The sequence below is a fragment of the Mesoplodon bidens genome, assembly GCF_964165515.1.
Source record: "Mesoplodon bidens genome assembly, chromosome: 13".
NCBI lineage: Eukaryota > Metazoa > Chordata > Mammalia > Artiodactyla > Ziphiidae > Mesoplodon > Mesoplodon bidens.
This window is the reverse complement of record NC_138169.1, coordinates 79,119,263-79,138,409: the sequence shown is the minus strand read 5'-3', so window position 1 is coordinate 79,138,409 and position 19,147 is coordinate 79,119,263. Positions and strand designations below refer to the sequence as shown.

Sequence of the window (19,147 nt, the reverse complement as noted above, 5' to 3'; positions counted from 1 at the left end):
TTCTTCCTGTAAACAGTCTCATTTCCAAAGGCATTTTATACCATTCCCAAAGTTAGGCACTCGTTGTAGTGTTATTTTTGATTTGGTCTGTCCTTGCTAGCTTTAGCCATCTTCTTTGACCAGAGCACACATTCAGTAACCATGCATAATTGGTTGATTTGATCGTACTCCAAGCAAAGGGACTTGCTATAGAACATTTGTAAGTTTAGATCTAATATATTTTTTAATCTGCTTAGAAATCACCACATCCTTTAAGGGTGCCCGTCCCTCCCAACTCCCACAACTTTGCAGGATTATTAAGGATGGATGGATGTCCAGTCACTAAATTGGTCTCCAAATCCTGTTCTATATTTTAAAATTTGAAGCTGTAAAAGAAAAATTACACTGCTCTCTGAAGTAGGAATTTTAAATCAATATGTGCCTGAGACTTCAACTGAAACCTTTCTTGAAATACCAAGAACAGCATTAGATTTGCATGATTAACCCCGGCTACGGCTCAGGGGCAGCCCCTACTGATTTGCATTTCACACCTGGAACTGTCCCTTCTGTATGTCAGAACATTATGTTGAACAGAGGAACCTGAGGAAACTCAGAAATAATTACATATTTCCCTGAACTTCATAACCTGAGAAATACATTGCTCAATCTGTAATTTCAACCATCTTTCATCCTCTATAACTGCCGTGATTCTGGACTGCAATTAATACAAACGCAAAAAACCAATTTACCAAATAACAAAGCTGTTCACTGCCCTGCAGAACTACATTTGCATTCTTTGAAATCAGACAAGGTTCAAAAAATATAAGATATGGGAAACTTAGGCAAGTGGATGCCCAGTCCATTTCCATCCTTAGCTGTTGAGGATACTGCTTTTGTACCACAAATTCCTCTAAATGATTCTTCCATCGCACTGTAACAGCTGTGTTTATACTCGGCTTCAGAATACTTAAATACCTGATTTATCCTTTAGTTTCTGTAGTTTTCAGTTAGGACGAAATGATACAAAAAATTAATTTCTGGCACAAGTTTTACTTTAGCTTTGTTCAGTGTGGAATTAACTAGTGAATCACTCTGCAGCATGATTATCCAGCATACGGAGAAGTTGTATTCTTGAAAGGTAATGAATTATTTAATTTTCTTAAGTCATTCTCAGGGTGACTATTACATACATATCTCCCTGTAATTTAAGACGAAGCAAGCTAAGAATTACTATAGTTTGAATTACTGAGCACTCCCTATGTGCCGGGAACTACTACTAATGTTCTCTACACAGTAACTCATTCCACGCTCACACTGACTGACTTTATTATCCCTTTAACAGATGAGGAAACTGAGGCAGAGAAAGTACTTTGCTGGTCATGCTGCCAGCTCTCCATGGCAGAGCTAGGAGTATGAAAACCATTACGCTGGTGGAAAGCCCATCCTCCACTCCCTACAATGGGGATCCTGCCTCTGGGTGGGGGAAGCTGTGTCCTGTGAGGTGAGGACATTAAAGTTGCCACAAAGGAGAACTCAGGGCAGAAGCGTACAGACAACCACTCCCACCTGATCACTCCCTAAATCTCAAAGCCGCTCAGTGTTTCCAGGGGTTTCCATCAACACGTTTTACGATGTACCAGAAGGGACCTTTCTTGACGTTACAGAACAGCAATAAACCACACTCAACAACACAGAGCAAAAACTTGAGTCCGGAGACAAATGCAGATGCTAGGTGAAAGTAAGTTGCTTTTAAGCAGCTGATACCTCAAGTAGTCCCCCCTACACACACTTCTCACAGTCATTCTCCCAACCCGTCCTCGCCCTTGATGACCACAGACACACAGAAGTTATACACAGGCTGCGTCTTTAATCAAAGGTTTGCTCTCTCTAAAAATATCACGAGGAGCTCCAATTTATAGGACCAGCCCTTATGATTCATTTAACTAATTCCTATCAACTGACTGCTGTCTTCACAGCGTGGGGACACCGTGTGTTCCTGGGGTATTCAGGTAAGGGAGAGAGGATGCATTCCTTTCAATACAGAACACACACGAAATCCTGACTCATCTCCAGCCTGAGCTCTGAGGCCATATCTGACGTTACGCACTATTGCTAGTTGTGCTCCACTGCTGACAGCATAAGAACTTAAAGGTAAAAAAGGTTCATACTGCTTGTTTTTCTGCTCCTTCAAGGATCAGAATTCTTCTCTTCTACCTCTAGCTGCCACCACCATCACTGCCCGCCCCCAACCTACACAGACACACCAACACATCTACTGCAGGAGCCCTGCAATCTACCACACTCCCCATCGCTGACACTTTTCTCCCAGCTGGAACCATCACTAGGCTTGTAACCACTGCCAAAATTCACGAGCATAAAACTACTATGAGTCTCGCCTCGGTGTCCTTGCAAAGTTAGTGGAAGCATCTGCAGTTGAAAGTGGAGGACCAACTCTGGAATGTTAAGATGGATACATAATTATCAGATGGTGCAGACACTGAATCTGTGAGGCTACACCCACGATACTAACCTTAATACATGGGGTGAAACCCCAGGCTGTTAGGAAAAACTATTATCCTTCTGTGTTGAAAAAGCATGCACAGAAAAGAAAAATGCTGGAAGTGTAGAAGGACTGAATGGCATTCATAAGTTAAGACACGTGTCTCTGTAGCCCCACACTTACCCCCGTCAAATGCACACACACAAGCACACATACACTTGTGCACAGTCTTTGTCAATGATGATTATGGAATAGAGTAGGAAGTCCCCACAGTGAAAACCTCTGGCCAGGAAAAAAAAAAATTCTGCAGTCCCACAATATGGTAAGTGAGCAAATAAGCAATAAATGAAAAACACAATAAAAAACAACGATTTGCACTCTATTTGGGGCAGAGTAGAATTCATGTTGTTATGTCTATTTCACTTGCCAATATCGTTGTAAACATGATCTTGTAATTCATCTAAACAATAACAACAAAATCTTGATTAATCACCAGACAAAACTCACTTGTACTGTGTCCCTAAATCCTTTTCCAAATATTTGTTGTGACTCCAAAGTAAATATTTACATTAAATATTTAAATTTTTTGTTGTTGTTGGCAAATGAGCACAAACAGTAAGGAGCACAGCCCTCTTAGCTGAGTCCAGCTTGTGATAAGGCAAAAGAATAAGCAGGGAGGAGATCCAAGTATTATGCGAATCCAATGTCACTATGCCAGCACTGTGTACGGTAACAATGTAAGAAACATGAAACTGTTGGACTGAGTTATAACCTACACAGGCCAGGATGCAAAGCATACTTCACATACACCTAAAGTATATTCTGTTTAGTCATCTGTTATGGCTCCACCATCCCCCGCTCGAAGGAATACGCACTCATTACCTCTAACGTTATCAACCCATTCTCCAGTCCCTCTGAACAATCATCCTAACTTGGAATCTTCAAATCTTTCACTTGGGCTATCACAAAACTCCCCAGTTATTTTCCACTTTTAATAACTCACATCATCAAGGCTGTTATAGTGCACGTCAGAAATGATCTCACTAAACATGCACTGAATTGTGTCACACCCCTCACCAAATAATTGCTCCCCATGGGCTCTGGGTTTAACTCCAAATCCTAAGCACTCGGCTCCATGTGGCCATGTGCCATCTCCCCAGTCTCTTTCCTACCACATCCCAGAGGGCCCTCTATGTCCCAGGCAGGTGGGTCTAGTTACCACTACCTGAGCAGAGCAAGCATCTCCATCTTTTCCAGACACGTCCTCCATCACCTTACTCACCAACTGACAACCAACTCTACTTAATCCAAGTTCCCTCTTACTGAAGCCTTAACAATCCTAATTTTCCCACATGGCATGTTGTTTGAATTTCTATGACAAAATGCTTTTAATTCTGCTTTATAATGAAAATCTGGTTTAGTTGTTTTCCTACCCAATCCCAATCCTGTCTTTAATGTATAAACTCCTTAAGAGCTGACTTCTTTTTATCACCATATTCCACATTCTCAATAAATTTGTTCCAGTGAATTTAGTAAATTTTTAATCCACATTGTAAAACAGGAGTGCTTGTTTTATTTCAATTTCTATCCTTTTCAGTTTTAATAGCATTAAGTGAAAAGAAAACAAACTAAACAAAAAAACATACTGTATCTCTGGTTTGTCCTCCCCAATCCTCTGAACCGCCGAGATGGAGTTCAGATACCTCGTTTTCTATGCCCAGGGTAACTTGCGAATTGGTACCTTTGTGCTCCCCAAGAGACAGAGCCCTGGAGAGACAGACATGCTTTCTTATTCTTGTTTTCCTAGGTCTTATACAGTACTTCTCTCCCTCACACTCACACACACACGTGATTAAGGAGGGTTTGATAGACCCTTGGATGTCCTCAGATGCAAGAACCTCATGTCCTTGATTAATTTTTTTATCCACCATTTATTTTTTAAATTTAAGATCGTAAAGAGCAAGACTAAAAACAGATCAATGCACTGCAGTTCTGACAATTTTCTTACATTTATTTAATCAACTAGGGCCTGATATGAACTACCTGATCTAGCACTTGCGAGCCACCTGCTTAAAAAGTCTGAAGATGGAGAATATTCCTCAAGTTAGCAAAGAAGGAGGTAAAAAAAAAAAATCAATTCAATATATTGACCAACTTTTCTTCCCTCTATGAATGTCTTCAACTCTGCTTGTTATCTGATCTTCCTGCTGATCCTGTCTTTACTCTCCTAGTTCCCCTCCTCTATAGAATGGAGATAGAAACGCCTGTACTTGGACTTCACTGAACAATTGTGACAACTACTTGAGATATTGCAGTTGGATGTGATTCGTAAAGATAACTTACTATAATGTCAGGATTGTACTTTGTAAAGCAATTATACTCCAATGAAGATGTTAAAAAATTTTTTTAAATAGTTATTCATTAAAAAAAGAACAAATACAGACATTAAGATGAAACTACTGGGACAGAGATAACGTTTATCATGAAAGTCTTGACACTAAAAATATAAAACTAAACAAAAGCCTCTGTGATCCTCACTGAATATATATGATGGAAATAATTAGTGTTATATTCAATTTTTCTATAACGAACATTTGAATGAGAAAAATGCAAAATGCATTATTATATAAATAAAGGTTTACACTGCTACTACATTTGTGTACAGAAATGGAGCAATGAAGGCTGAACAAAAAATACGCATATGTTCCTTTGAACACCATGTTAATCCATCTGAGAATGATTTATACTGAATATTAGGCAAAAGATTTCTAAGGTAAATTTTCTACCCCTGATTTACTTATTATAGATTCTTGATTTTTTTAAGTTTAAAAATATATTACAGATTGTTAGAACGCATGCATTTTACTTTTGCTAAACTTGTACAAGGTTAAAATTATAAGTATAGAGGGCAGATTTAAACAATAAATAGCAGAAATAAAACTGCTTGAATATACACATTACATGCAAGTTTTCTTTTCTCATTATGCTTTTTAATAGATATTTTCCACATGCCACTGGATACCATGTAATTATCAAGCTGCTGAAGAAATATTACAGATGAAAACAAGTGTATGAGTAACTTTTTTTTTCTGGTTGAAGTATTCCTAATTTATAATTATCATTGTGGTCCAGGGTAATGGAACACAATTTACTTGTGAAGCATCTTTGAGGAAGATGCGTGGTTTAAGAAGTATAGGTATTAATTATTACACACAGAATAATAAAGGAAAGGGAAACAATTCAGGAAGTATTTAGGTAAGGTTAAAACTGCCAAGAAAATCTCATTTCTTTCCTTTTTTTTTTTTAACCAATAGTAAATTTTAAAAAGGAGGGACTACTATGATTATTTTTATCCTCAGGAAAACTTCACGTTAACTCAATGGCAATAAACCTTCATTCTGGGGTCTCAGTACATACTGAGTAGCAGTGGTACAGATGCTAGGCCCATGCAAAGGAACCAGAAGCATGGCTACTGAATCTCCACTCCGCTCCTTATCCTGCTGCCTTGATCACACTTAAATCCCAGTTTATACCTGGTTATAGATCAGCATCCTAAATGTCCACCTAGCCTTGAACCTTGAAGTGAGGATAAAATGAAGTAATGCATTTGGAAGTATTTTGTAAAATGTCACTTTCTATCCATACGTAAGTCCACATAGAGTTAGCTGTACAATGGAAGTACCTGCCCCTCCTTAGTGGGGGAAATCTTGTTTTGTTTGAAAAAGTTCTACATTTCTGGCTAAGGCATGGTTACTCGGAGCTTCACGTGAAGAGCCATGTCTTTTTCAACAGGGACTGACTGATAAGAGCTCAGAGAAGCATTTTCCATTCCACACAGCTACGTGCAACTCCCTAAAGGCGGCTCCACAGCACTCATCTTGTCCTCTCTCAGGTTGCTGCCTCCAGGCCACATCCAAACCTTTCAGCCTACTTAAAAAATCTGCGTGGAGTCAAATTCTTACTGATCAAAACTCCCCGTGGGCTAATTTTTTTTTTTTTTTTTTTTTTTTGCGGTAGGCGGGCCTCTCACTGTTGTGGCCTCTCCCCTTGCGGAGCACAGGCTCCGGACGCACAGGCTCAGCGGCCATGGCTCACGGGCCTAGCCGCTCCGCGGCATGTGGGATCCTCCCAGACCGGGGCACGAACCCGTGTCCCCTGCATCGGCAGGCGGACTCTCAACCACTGCGCCACCAGGGAAGCCCCCCGTGGGCTAATTTAATCGTGAGAACATCGTGTCTCCGACTCACGGCTCCCATCTACTGCCTCGCTCACTTCCTTCCAAACACCAAGTCGTAAACCAGAAGCAGTTAGAAAGCAAACCCCTGGAAAGCTTCAGCTTTCTTCGCAGGAGGAAGAAAATTTTGCTTTTTCTGCAAATGTATGTCACAGGAGGCCAGAGCGGTGCTATGGAAAGAGCAGTCCCGGGACTGGGTGCTTCAGTCCAAGTCACGGTGAGTGTGGAAACTGAGAAGAAGGGCTTAGCAACTCTCATAGTCATTTTACAGCATAATTTAATGTCTCTTGAGCCCAATAATAATAATGGAAAAAGGGGGATTTAATTTTTTAATCTAAGTAATTCATTTTTAATGTAGCAGCAAAATTATTAGGAGGTCAAAACGAAGTATGTCCTGAGTTCTTAAAAACCAAGAAGCTTGCACACAAACAGCAACAATATAAAACTTGGTCCTTCACCACAGATCAGTTGAGAAGAACTGGATCAGTGGAGAAAACCCTACGTGGAAGCTCTTTTGAATGCCTGTAGGCAGTCACCAGTCTAAAACTCTTTTCCTGTCCTAATATCAGGGAAGACTAGAAGACACTGGCCTCCATGGAGGCACAGGCCATTCTGAAGAGGCCATCCTTAAGATGGGCACAGATGTTTTGCACGTGGCATTCTGGAGAAGGCATTCACGTATATGTCACAGAGGATAATAGCATCATGTAGTTGCAAAGTATTTCCTGAAGTCTTTTGCACTGCATGGCCTTGTGCGTTCAAAAATAGAAACAGTAACAGTTAAAACAATGGAAATATAATAATGAAGTCTACTTCTGGGGGAGAAAACTTCAACACTCATCTGATTTAAGAAGAGAATATTCTATTTGCAAACAAAGCAACTGACAACGGATTAATCTCCAAAACATACAAATAGCCCACACAGCTCAATATCAAAAAAAAAAAAAACAAAAAACAACTCAATCAAAAAATGCTTGGAAGATCTAAATAGACATTTCTCTAAAGACAACATACAGATGGCCAACAAACACATGAAAAGATGTTCAACATCACTAATTACTAGAAAAATGCAAATCAAAACTACAATGAGGTATCACCTCACACCAGTCAGAATGGCCATCATCAAAAAAATCTACAAACAATAAATGCTGAAGAGGGTGTGGAGAAAAGGGAACCCCCTTGCACTGTTGGTGGGAATGTAAATTGATACAGCCACTATGGAGAACAGTATGGAGGTTCCTTAAAAAACTACAAATAGAACTACCATATGACCCAGCAATCCCACTCCTGGGCATATACTGTATCTGGAGAAAACCAAAATTTGAAAGGTTGCATGAACCCTGATGTTCATTGCAGCATTGTTTACAATATCCAGGACATGGATGCAACCTAAATGTCCATAGACAGGATAAAGAAGATGTGGTACATATATACAATGAATATTACTCAACCATAAAAAGGAACAAAATAATGCCATCTGCAGTGACATGGATGGACTTAGAGATCATCATACAGAGTGAGGTAAGTCAGAAAGAGGAAGACAAATATTGTATAATATCACTTATATGTGGAATCTAGAAAAATGGTACAGATGAATTTATTTGCAAAGCAGCAATAGAGTCACAGATGTAGAAAACAAACTTATGGTTACCAAGGGGGGAAGGGAGGGTGGGATGAATTGGGAGATTGGGATTGACATATATACACTACTATATATTGAATGGATAAATAATGAGAACCTACTGTATAGCACAGGGGACTCTATTCAGTACTCTGTGGTGGTCTAAGTGGGATGGGAATCTAAAAAAGACTGGAGATACACACACACACACACACACACACATATATATATATGTATACGTATAACTGATTCACTGTGCTGTACAGAAGAAACTAACACAACACTGTAAAGCAACTATACTCCAATAAAAATTAATTAAAAAAAAGAAGAGAGGGCTTCCCTGGTGGCGCAGTGGTTGGGAGTCTGCCTGCTAATGCAGGGGACACGAGTTCGAGCCCTGGGCTGGGAGGATCCCACATGCCGCAGAGCGGCTAGGCCCGTGAGCCACAACTACTGAGCCTGCGCGTCTGGAGCCTGTGCTCCGCAACGAGAGGCCGCGATAGTGAGAGGCCCGCGCGCTGCGATGAAGAGTGGCCCCCGCTTGCCGCAGCTAGAGAAGGCCCTCGCACAGAAACGAAGACCCAACACAGCAAAAATAAATAAATTAATAAACTCCTACCCCCAACATCATCTTTAAAAAAAAAAGAAAGAGAGAAGAAGAGAATAGTCTACCCTAACTTATCAATTCTGATACAAGGATAATATACATCCAATGTGGCCTGATGGACCGGTGTAGACAAAGATATGGAGATACAAAGAACATCACAGATAACACAGACTAGGATGGGGAACAGAGAACAACAGCTCATCCAAGAGGAGAACAGACAGTGTCAAGGCCATTCAACACTTACAACTTACAGGTCAGATCTTGAGGGCTGACAGTTAACTCTAAATTCACAATAACTATGTACATGTATTTGTAAGTTGTGATATCTACTTGGTAAACTTGGTTTCAGATATTCTTCACTGGGTGTTTAGTGTTTGTCTAGTTAATGCCTTCTGACATCTTTTTTAAAGTTACAAGTTAAAAGTATCCCTTTGGCAGGTATTAAAAGTACCAGGTTGAAAGCACCACTTCAGCTCTGACCTGGACTACAGGGATACAACTGAGATTACTCTTGGTGCCCAAACTAGACTGTCCTGGTAAAATAAAGTTTGAATCAGGCCTGTTTCTGTCTTCTTCTAGACACTCAACATCTGTTAATCATCTATTCAAAATAAGTACGGAGTATACCCTACAGGTCAGGTGTACAGGTGTGTATGGATGAAGACAGAAAAGGACAGGGTGGCAGAGACAAGCCCAAGGTATTGAATTAAATAATCCCCATGTTCATGAGACCATCTACAGAGGCACAAACAGTCAGAGCACCAGGTTGAACAAACAACTGCAATTCTGATGGCCGCAGAAAAGCACGCACAGAAGGCTAAGAAATCACATGACAGGGAAACCAAACCAACTTCAGGGGTTCAGAAAAGTGCTTTTTAAATAAAAGATATTTAAGTGGAGACAAGAAGGCTAGTAATTAGTAGGATTAGTCTAGTCATGAAGGGCAGAACTTGATGTCCAGGAAGAAACTTTGCTGAACGACGGAATACATTCCTTTCTATGGATAGTCAGAGTGAGTAACACACAGGATCCACTGGTTTATAATGCAGAATAATTTTTCCATATTAAAATGTTTATAATGCAGAATAAGTTTTCCATATTAAAAGAGGCCTCACAGTATAAATATATTTTACAATCTACATTCTGTCATCTGCTTAATTAAAACATTTTAAAAGACTGCAGAACAGTTCACTGATCTTAACCTGTTGTTTGGCTAACGTACTTATTATCTTTTGTAGTATGTAGGTCTCTTGCATCAGAATTACCTGGGACATTGGTTAAAAATGCCAATTTAGGGGCTCTATCTTAAGTCTACTGAATCAGAATCTCTTTGAGTTGGAAATAGGAATCAAAATTTTCAACCAGCATCCCAGATCGAAAATTTTTGGTCGAACAGATAATACCCCTCACACACAAACCTGCTTATGTCAGTAATATCACGGTTGAATATATAATGGTTAATCACTTTTAATTCATTTGTATTTATAACTTCTCCTATATAAGATTATTGAGTAACATTTTCTCTGCGTTTTGATTTATTTATATATTTTACTTAAAAGGGAACTGTCCCTCCTCTAACTACCAATGATACAGGGAGAAAAGTACACAGTGTATAATTTACGTATCCACCAAATAGGATGTGGTACTTTAAACAACAGCTATATTTAACTTTTAAACCATTTTAAAATTATATCAATTTTCCATGGAGGGGGCCAACAATTTTATTTTTCACAAAATTCATGTTTCAGGAAACCTAAGAAGAGTGAGAAGCAAATTTGTGAACTGTTAGGTGGAAGTTATGTTTTGATGATGCAAAATTACAAGGTATTATGAATGTAAACTGCATTTTCTGTACATAACCAGTTCATATTATCAAGATGCAGGGATGCTCTTAGGTTCTAGGCATCCCTCTGGGACCAGAAGGATAAAAGAAGAAAAACAAAATGCTCTGCTTATATTTTACAGGAAGTTAGTACTGGTCAGAGGCAGAGAGGCAGAGAGAACATTAAGGTGATGCAAGAACTATAAGCAGCAGAATCCGTGACACTGTGTTTGTTTACTATATTTTCCCCACAGAAACGATGCGTGTCTACTCAAAAAATTAACATTTTCATCTATCACATGCTTATGATAAAAAGATTGGGAATATAAAGCAAACAAAGAAAGCGGAAGCGGAAAGAAGATATTTATGATCTCAAACCTCAGAGGTTATTCTCACACCGGAGACCCCCCTCTAGGGGATTCACAGTGGGTCACCCAACCCACCCCCCTTCACCCCAAGGGCTGCAACACTCACTTCAACTGCTGGAAGTGCTAGAGTCGGTCTGCTCGCAACCCTTTACCACTTGCTGTAGGAAAACACCCACTATTTGGAGAGAGATGCCTCCTCTAATATCATACAGCTTCCTGGGGCAGGTAGAATACACAGGACCAGGGACTAGAGTTACAGTGGGAATGTCCACGTTATCTTCACTCCTACTTACTGACCTGCTTGGAGACATGTGCTTCCATTCCAAGAGCGAGGTGATTCCTCCAAGTTCATGGTATCCTCTGCCTTGTCTCTGGACTCTCCGCACCAAGGGACCAATGCACAAGGAGAAGCATTGCCATCCTGGTAGGTGTAATTGACCTTGCTCACCAGGAGAGGGCGGGCTTCCATTACACCATGGAGGCAGGAAGAACAGGCTTAACATCTGGGCACTTGGCTGTCTCCTGACACCCTCTTGCCCCATTCTGATGTTAAAAGGACAAGTGCAAAAGAACCTCAGCCTGAAGCAGGCTGGGTGATGAGAGGAAAATGATGAGTGCTGGCTGTAACCTGGAGACGGGCTACAACACCAGGGGCTGTGGGTCATCCTACTGACCTACTTGTAAATGCCACCAAGAAAAGAGGTCAAACATGTTGTGGTGGAGCTGCCCCCTGAACTGATTACCTGAAGCAAATGGATGTGAGTGGGGCAAGGGGGGCCTCTAGGGGAAGTCATGGCAGCCACCCGGGTCAACTTCCTACCTGACCCCATGAAACACCGGGACTGCTAGGTGCTGATGCTTCTCAGCTAAGTTCTTCCTAAACACTGTCACTCACTTTGGGGATATTTACAAAGTTGGCAAATTGCAAAAACAACAAAGAGAGCCACTTTGCCAAAGGTACTATTGCTTTCTCGGGGGCACCCCACAGCCAATGAGTGGCTGATTTAAAACTTCTCCCGCTCCCCTGATCCAGGACAACTCTGAAGAGCCTTCCCAGCCCCACAGATCTTCAAAGGTTAGCCCCCTTCTAGGTTGCCACTGAACTGCAGTTCAACTCCTCCCCCTGCCCAGCCCTACTGCTCTCCCTCCCTCACAAGTATTGATTCTGAGAACCACGCTAAGAAATCCCCTACAGGCAAATCCCCATCTCAGAGTCTGTTCCCCGGATGCAGGTAACTCACTCAGTGACTAAAGAGTGGCGGAGCTTGGATCTCCGAGGACATCTGTCCTCATGCACACCACGCCTCCTCCTGTAGGGGCACAGGAGGGTGAGAAGCACATTTGCACAATTTGGTGAGAGATGTATATGTATAGACCAGAAGCAGAAGCCACCGAGGAAGAAGCTTCAGGGCAGAAGCTTCACCCCAGGCAGAATGCCGCTTGTTTCTTTCAGTCCACACCTGATACACTCTTATTTTTCCCATGCTCCCAAAAGCTTTGATTTTTACAAACTTCACACTGTGCATGAACCAGTCACAGGGGTAGGGAGGACCCTCTGTGGGGTTTTTCATTTGGAAAGAGGAAGAAGCAAAATGGCCTTAACTCACTGAGCCCAGGAGCCAAATCTCAAGGCATTTCTCCTTATACAACCCCCTCAAGTTCTCCACACAAGTGTCTTCTGTTCACCCAAGTGGGGCGACGCCCAGACCTACTACAGAATAGTTCAGTTAGAATATGTGTCCATGGGCACAGGCTTTATTATTATTATTATTATTATTATGTTTAAAAGCTCTCCAGGCCGCGCTATTACATACCCAACCTAAGGACTACAGACCTAAAGGAAGAAAGGAATCCAGAAGGAGCTGAGAGGGAAACAGTCTTCCATTTTACTGATAATAGCATTTTGAAAAGCAGAGGAAAACAGGTTTATTAACTAGAAAAAGAAGTGAAAATAAGCATGTCTGCAGAGCTTAGGCAGTAATTTGCCTTAAAAAAAATCTCTGGCGTAACTGCAATAAACACGAAAGCTTCCTAAATGAAAAATAAACCTGTTTCCCATGTCAGGACCTTCCATGGGATGTGTAATTGTATCATCTAACATATAGCAGGTATAAGAAATAAGAAGGCTATATTTTGGCTCAGGTGACCTAAGAAGAACTAAGACACATTTTCTCTTCTCTAAAGAACAGTATCATTTAAAAATAAATCAGAAAAGCCAAGTCCCTGCTGAGCCTTCTCAGCACCCAAGGCAACCACAGAGGTGTCAACACCCTGCCTTCCTGCTGCTGACAGTCTGGATTTTCGTGTTTAAAGCCCTAAAGATAAAAGTTTCTATAAAGAAATGTAATAAAGTTAGTAAAGCTATAGGAACGTAGGGGAGTTTGATTTTCTCCTGTTAATCTGTCTCATATCAATTTAATTCTTAGACCAGCCAGAAGAACCTAGAAGGATAGATGAAAATTTCTTCCTCCTGACACCAGCTCACAATTTGGTTAAAATAATTCAACAGAAGTAATTAGTTTTTGATTTAAAAATCTATGTCAAGAGCATACATAAAGTAACTTTAAAGGGTACCGCAAAATAGTCTGCTACCTAAACACATCGGGCAGGACAAGGGTACTTATTTTCAAGAAAATGTTATTAATGATACTTATAACGTCTGATACCTTAGGCACAAATTCAACTAGCGTCGCTTACAAATACACACACTAAGAAAACCCATTGTTCTCTCTTTGAGATTTACAACATTATACATTTTCTCTGCTCTTCATCCCATCACATTACAGATACATGGTTTAGATGTACTATTCTGTTTCAATCTGAACCACCCAAAACTCCTTGCAGCAGTGCTGAGATGATAATGATTTCCTGGTAGAAGCCTGCTACTGAGGGATATTAATACAAGGAAACATTCCTGGAGGGCATCATTTTGGGTGGGTATTTTCTATTTTGCTTCTATTAATTAAAACTTCCTTTGCTGCAGACCCCCCCAAAAAATAAAAATAAATTTAAAAGTGCCAGCTGAATCTCCCTTCTTTTACATTGTCTGTGGTTTAAAAAAAAAAAAAAAAAAGTCCATACCAGAATAAACATGTATGGTTACGTGTCAAATATAAAACAATTAGTAATCACTGCCACTAGCCGATTCTGGATTGCAATAGTATGTGAACCGGGACCACTTTAACCATGATGAAGTGATGACAGAAAATTTTCCTGCTGGTGATCAGATCCAGTCTAACTCAAGATCCTGTCACTCTCGTTAAAGAATGTAGCTCCTGTATTCCTTTCTGTACCCTTGCACTTCTTCGCTTTATATTTGCAATCCTGACTTTTAGCCACCTCACTTCACATATTGTTTTATAGCTCTTATTCAAATAGCTAATAGTGAGAGCTAATATTTGTTGAGTGTAATTAGGTGCCAGACGCTGTGGTAAAAGGGCTTTTAACTCTCCTAACAAACTTCTGCAGCGGGCATTATTGGCCTAATTTTATACACGAGGAAGGGGTTATTTAACAGGATTAAGTGCTCTGTCTAAACTTACATAAAAAGGTCAGACTTGAATCTACATCTTGCCAACAACAGAGTGTATGCTACCCAGTCTCATCTGTACCATGCTGCCCCCAGCCTGTCTCCCACCATAAGCGATGAATGACCTGAAAGGTCTTAGATTCTTGCATTCCCCGATACGAAAAACCCAACCATTAGTAAGGCAAAATGTCAGCTTATAGCTCCTGAACTTCTGAGTCCCTCCCCGCCATGCCTCCTGGTCCTCTGAGCCTTGCCCCTACACAGCTGTCAATCCCCAATGTTCTGCCTCGATAGCCCACCACCTGTCATTTTGTCTCCACCTCCACCCATCTCGGCCCTGAGTCGGGATTTCATTATTTCTCACATGATTTAACAGCAAAACAAATCATACTGTCCAAAAACACTCACAGACTCTCGACAGGTCTCCCCTCCTCTAACACAGAGCGTTAGGTGACTGTCACAAGCATCTCACTGAAATACAACAGTTGCGTCACTCTCCAGCTCAAGATCATGGATGGCTCCCTACAGCTTTGCACAGTAAAGATCAGCTTAGCATTCAAGGTCTACAATGGCATGAGCTCAGTGACTGTAAAGTGCACCATAATCATTTTTCTACCACAAACGAAAAAGAAACCTGTATGTTATCATTTTAAGATGTCATTATTTGTACCAGACATCCCAATTTCTGAAGGTAAAATGTGGCAGGGGGGGAATGCATCTTATAATTGCTAGAATGTGCTGTTCTTTGGTTCTTATCTCCTATTTCCTACTTGTCATTCTCCCATAGTCTTCCTACACACCCCCTTCTGCCCTGGAATGCGACAGGCTTTGCAAAGCGAGACACATTGCCTAAGGCTTTCTACACCAAATCCATCCGATTTCATACCAAAATTATTCCCATTTTGCATTTATCTAACATGAAAATCAAGGAAAGTCAAGTAAAAGTGAAAAGAGCACATGAAACATTGAACATTATATGTTACTCAAGAAAACATGATGACACCAGCTTCAATAAGTGACAGGATTTTGTTTAGTACTGCCACGGCATGCATTTTCTCCAGAACATCTTTCAAGATGATCTTATTTTTATTTTTATTTTTTCAAAATCAAGTCTGCATTGCAATCACACTGAGTGACAGTCTCCTCTGGTGACAAGTACAGTGTGATGAATGAGTTGTTGTGAGCAAGTTATAGTTACCACCACTAACGAAAAACCTCAGCTAATTCTTGGAGTGCCCATCTATAGACTGGACTGTGCCAAGACTGTAATACAAGTTTTTAACACAGTGAAAACTGTTTCTGTTTTGTAATGAAATGGAAATAAGTGTATTCGCTGTAATTTCTCCTATGTATGCATATTGATAAAGGAAAAAAAGTCTCAAACTTTGTGGGATGGAAAAGGAGGCCCCCACCCCTTCCTCACAAACACTCAAGTTATGAAGGATAATTGTTAAATCCCTCAGCACAAATAAAAGAGAAAGAGAAATTAGAAGCTGGATGATTCATGGAAGAAGGGGAAAGGAAAAACTATTAAACCCTTGAAGCAGGGTCTCAGAGGTGGGATAGCCAAGGACGGAGCTTCGGAGGAGGACTGGTTAAGTGCAGGACTGGGTAAGTGCAGTGCTGAACGGCACTCCCCATGGCTTCACATAAATGTAATAGCGATATATTGTTTTTAATGTTGCAAAATGCTAGGTGTAATTTTTTATGGCAATCAGTAAAGAGCTGAGTTTTGGTACAGGCCAAACAGAATCGGCCTACATGGATGAGAGGGCCTCTGGAAACTGGTTAACAATGAAAGTAGTGAAAAATGCTCTTATCTGCAGCTCTAGAGGGCTCATAGCTACAAGACTACAATGCAACTCTGCTGCCATGTAAGGGGATAAAAAGCTGAAAAAGGTATTATTCTAGAATACAGTATCATTCCTATACTTATCACCTTAGGAAGAAGAAACACATATTCTCCCATCTGCATTGTATTTGTTTGTTTGTTTGCTTTTTAATATAAGGTGAGAAAACTAAAACATAAATCACACACCGCCCTAGGGTGAAATACCGCCTACTGTTTTTACCTATGACCTTCTCTGAGGGGATAACACCAGAGCTTTTTCCAGGTTGAGGTATCTGATTCCTTACACTTGTACTCTATAGACACTGACTTCCTCTTGAGCCCCAGAGGGCACATCAGTTCAGTCCTCCAGGGTACAGAAACCAGAACACCCTGCCTTTTCCTTTCCTGCTTCTTTTTTTCCAGTTCTCTAAGATGTCTTCCATATGTTTTGCCACCACTCTTGAGAAAAGACTGGCTGCAGCAGACATTCTGGTACTCTGTGGAATGCAGCTAGAGCTTCTAAGAGCCATTTTTTTTTTTTTTTTTTTTTTTTTTTTTTTTTTTTTTTTTCTTTTTGCGGTATGCGGGCCTCTCACTGTTGTGGCCTCTCCCGTTGCGGAGCACAGGCTCCGGATGCGCAGGCCCAGCGGCCATGGCTCACGGGCCCAGCCGCTCCGCGGCATATGGGATCCTCCCAGACCGGGGCACGAACCCGTATCCCCTGCAACGGCAGGCGGACTCTCAACCACTGCGCCACCAGGGAGGCCCTAAGAGCCATTTTTTAACACACAGAATGTCAGCCTCAGGGGCACTTAAGAAACATAGCTAATACACCACTGCAAAACAAACAGTTAATGTCATTTTCAAAACTCAGTATCCAAGTACCATATAAACAAATTAGCATACTAAACAGAAAAAGGTTAGTCAAATGCCATTTAATTAAAAGCCAGAGATATCAATTTAAATAAAGGCCAAAGAGAAACAGACAAGGATTAGGAGAACTGGAGAATATATACAACTATGAGGGCAGAAGGAATCCAAACTCGTCAAGTTGTGTCTGTTTTCTCAATAGTTCTCTCATATTCTAAACAAATTATAAAACTAGTGACAAGAGTTTTGGGACAGAATCCTAGAGTAAGCATTCAATTATTATTATTATATATTTGATCACTTAACATGGCCCCTAAGAATTCCAGTGGAATGTCTGGCATCAGTCTAAATAGACAGTGTCTGTGACCAGAACATTTGGGGCCAGGGTTTGGTCCCTCTGCTTAGTAGCTATGTATATAACTTTCTTTCAGCTTTAATTTCTTCATATATAGACGTTAACTAATGATAATGTTTCCCCCAACCTCAAAGAGGATCTGTGAGACTCAAGTGAGATAATTAAAAAAAAAAAAGTGGCTTACAAACTACAAAACACTAAATAAAGAGCAGTGTTTATTATGTTAGTGCTATCTGATTAAGAACACCACATATAGAGTCTCAGATGAAACTATTTTACTTATCTGTATGTATATATGTATGCCAAGAGCAAACTGATTAGAAGTGTAACACTGAAACATACACATAAGCATGTATACACATATGTGTGTATATATACACACATACACATACATACACATACATACACTCATACCTGTTTTATGTTTCAAACGGAGAAGATAAGCAAAGGGACCAAAAGACAGAAGTGTCCTTTCTAGTCTACAGATTAGATCCTCCTTAAAGCATTGTACACATTTATAAGGATTGTTGCTTCAAAAGCAAGAAATTAATGAAATCTTCAAACATTTTTTCTTATTTCTGAAAGCCCTTTTAAAAAGAGTTGTTTTTTTCCTGTTCCATGTCTCTACATAATGTACTATTACATATACCTACAGTGACGCATTAAAGTATATGATGCTTTGTCATTTAGTGGGTGCATTTTGAGCTAATGACCTTTCATAAATAGCCCACAACAACGGCTTTTCTACAAAAGGCACTAAGATCATTTAGAGCAAGATTTTAAAAACGATTTCTGACTAGCTGGGTGAAGAGGAAAAAAGCAGTTAGAAGTGGGAGAGAAGCTAAAAATGAGTGTATTGTACCTTTCTTTGCCCTTTACTCCCAAAGGGCCCTGTTAATGACTAAGCTTAAAAGTCAGCTGCTTCCTCATTGAGTCGTCAATCCTACGTGCTTGTGCTTCACCATCAACCAGGTTCAATGAGTTGTTTTTCTCACCCACCTCCCATGTTTAGGGATTTGAATGATTCATTAACGAACGTCTCCAGGTGGATATCCCTCAGGCAACTTCAAATTCAACACCGGCAAATTGCATCTTAATCTGCTATTTCCCATCCTGAGCCAGAAACACTGGATTTCTCATCCAGGGTACAGCACTTACTATATGGAAGCACCTTTGCTGATGCTGTAGAGGAAGCAGTGAAAAAGTAAACCTCTCTTCCCTTCTCTGCACCCCTCCCAACCCTCTCAACCCCACATTTAATTGGAAACATAATGACTTCACCTTCCAAAGAAATGTTATTCATTTTATCTTTCTTATCCTCCTCCCCAAGACCTTATTTCAGTCCCCACCACCTCTTACCTGACATACTTAACCATCACTGAACTGACCTTCTGCCACGAGTCTTGACCCCTTCAATCTAAAACCCTGTGA

The 19,147-nt window shown here is 40.5% G+C and overlaps 1 protein-coding gene across 1 annotated transcript in view; it reads right to left on the bottom strand.

The window, feature by feature from the left end:
• The window catches only part of CDH7 (cadherin 7), a gene marked incomplete at both ends in the record, with an annotated part of 110,192 nt that overhangs the window by 67,186 nt on the left and 23,859 nt on the right, over positions 1-19,147 (bottom strand). The gene's annotated exons all lie outside the window — the stretch shown is intronic.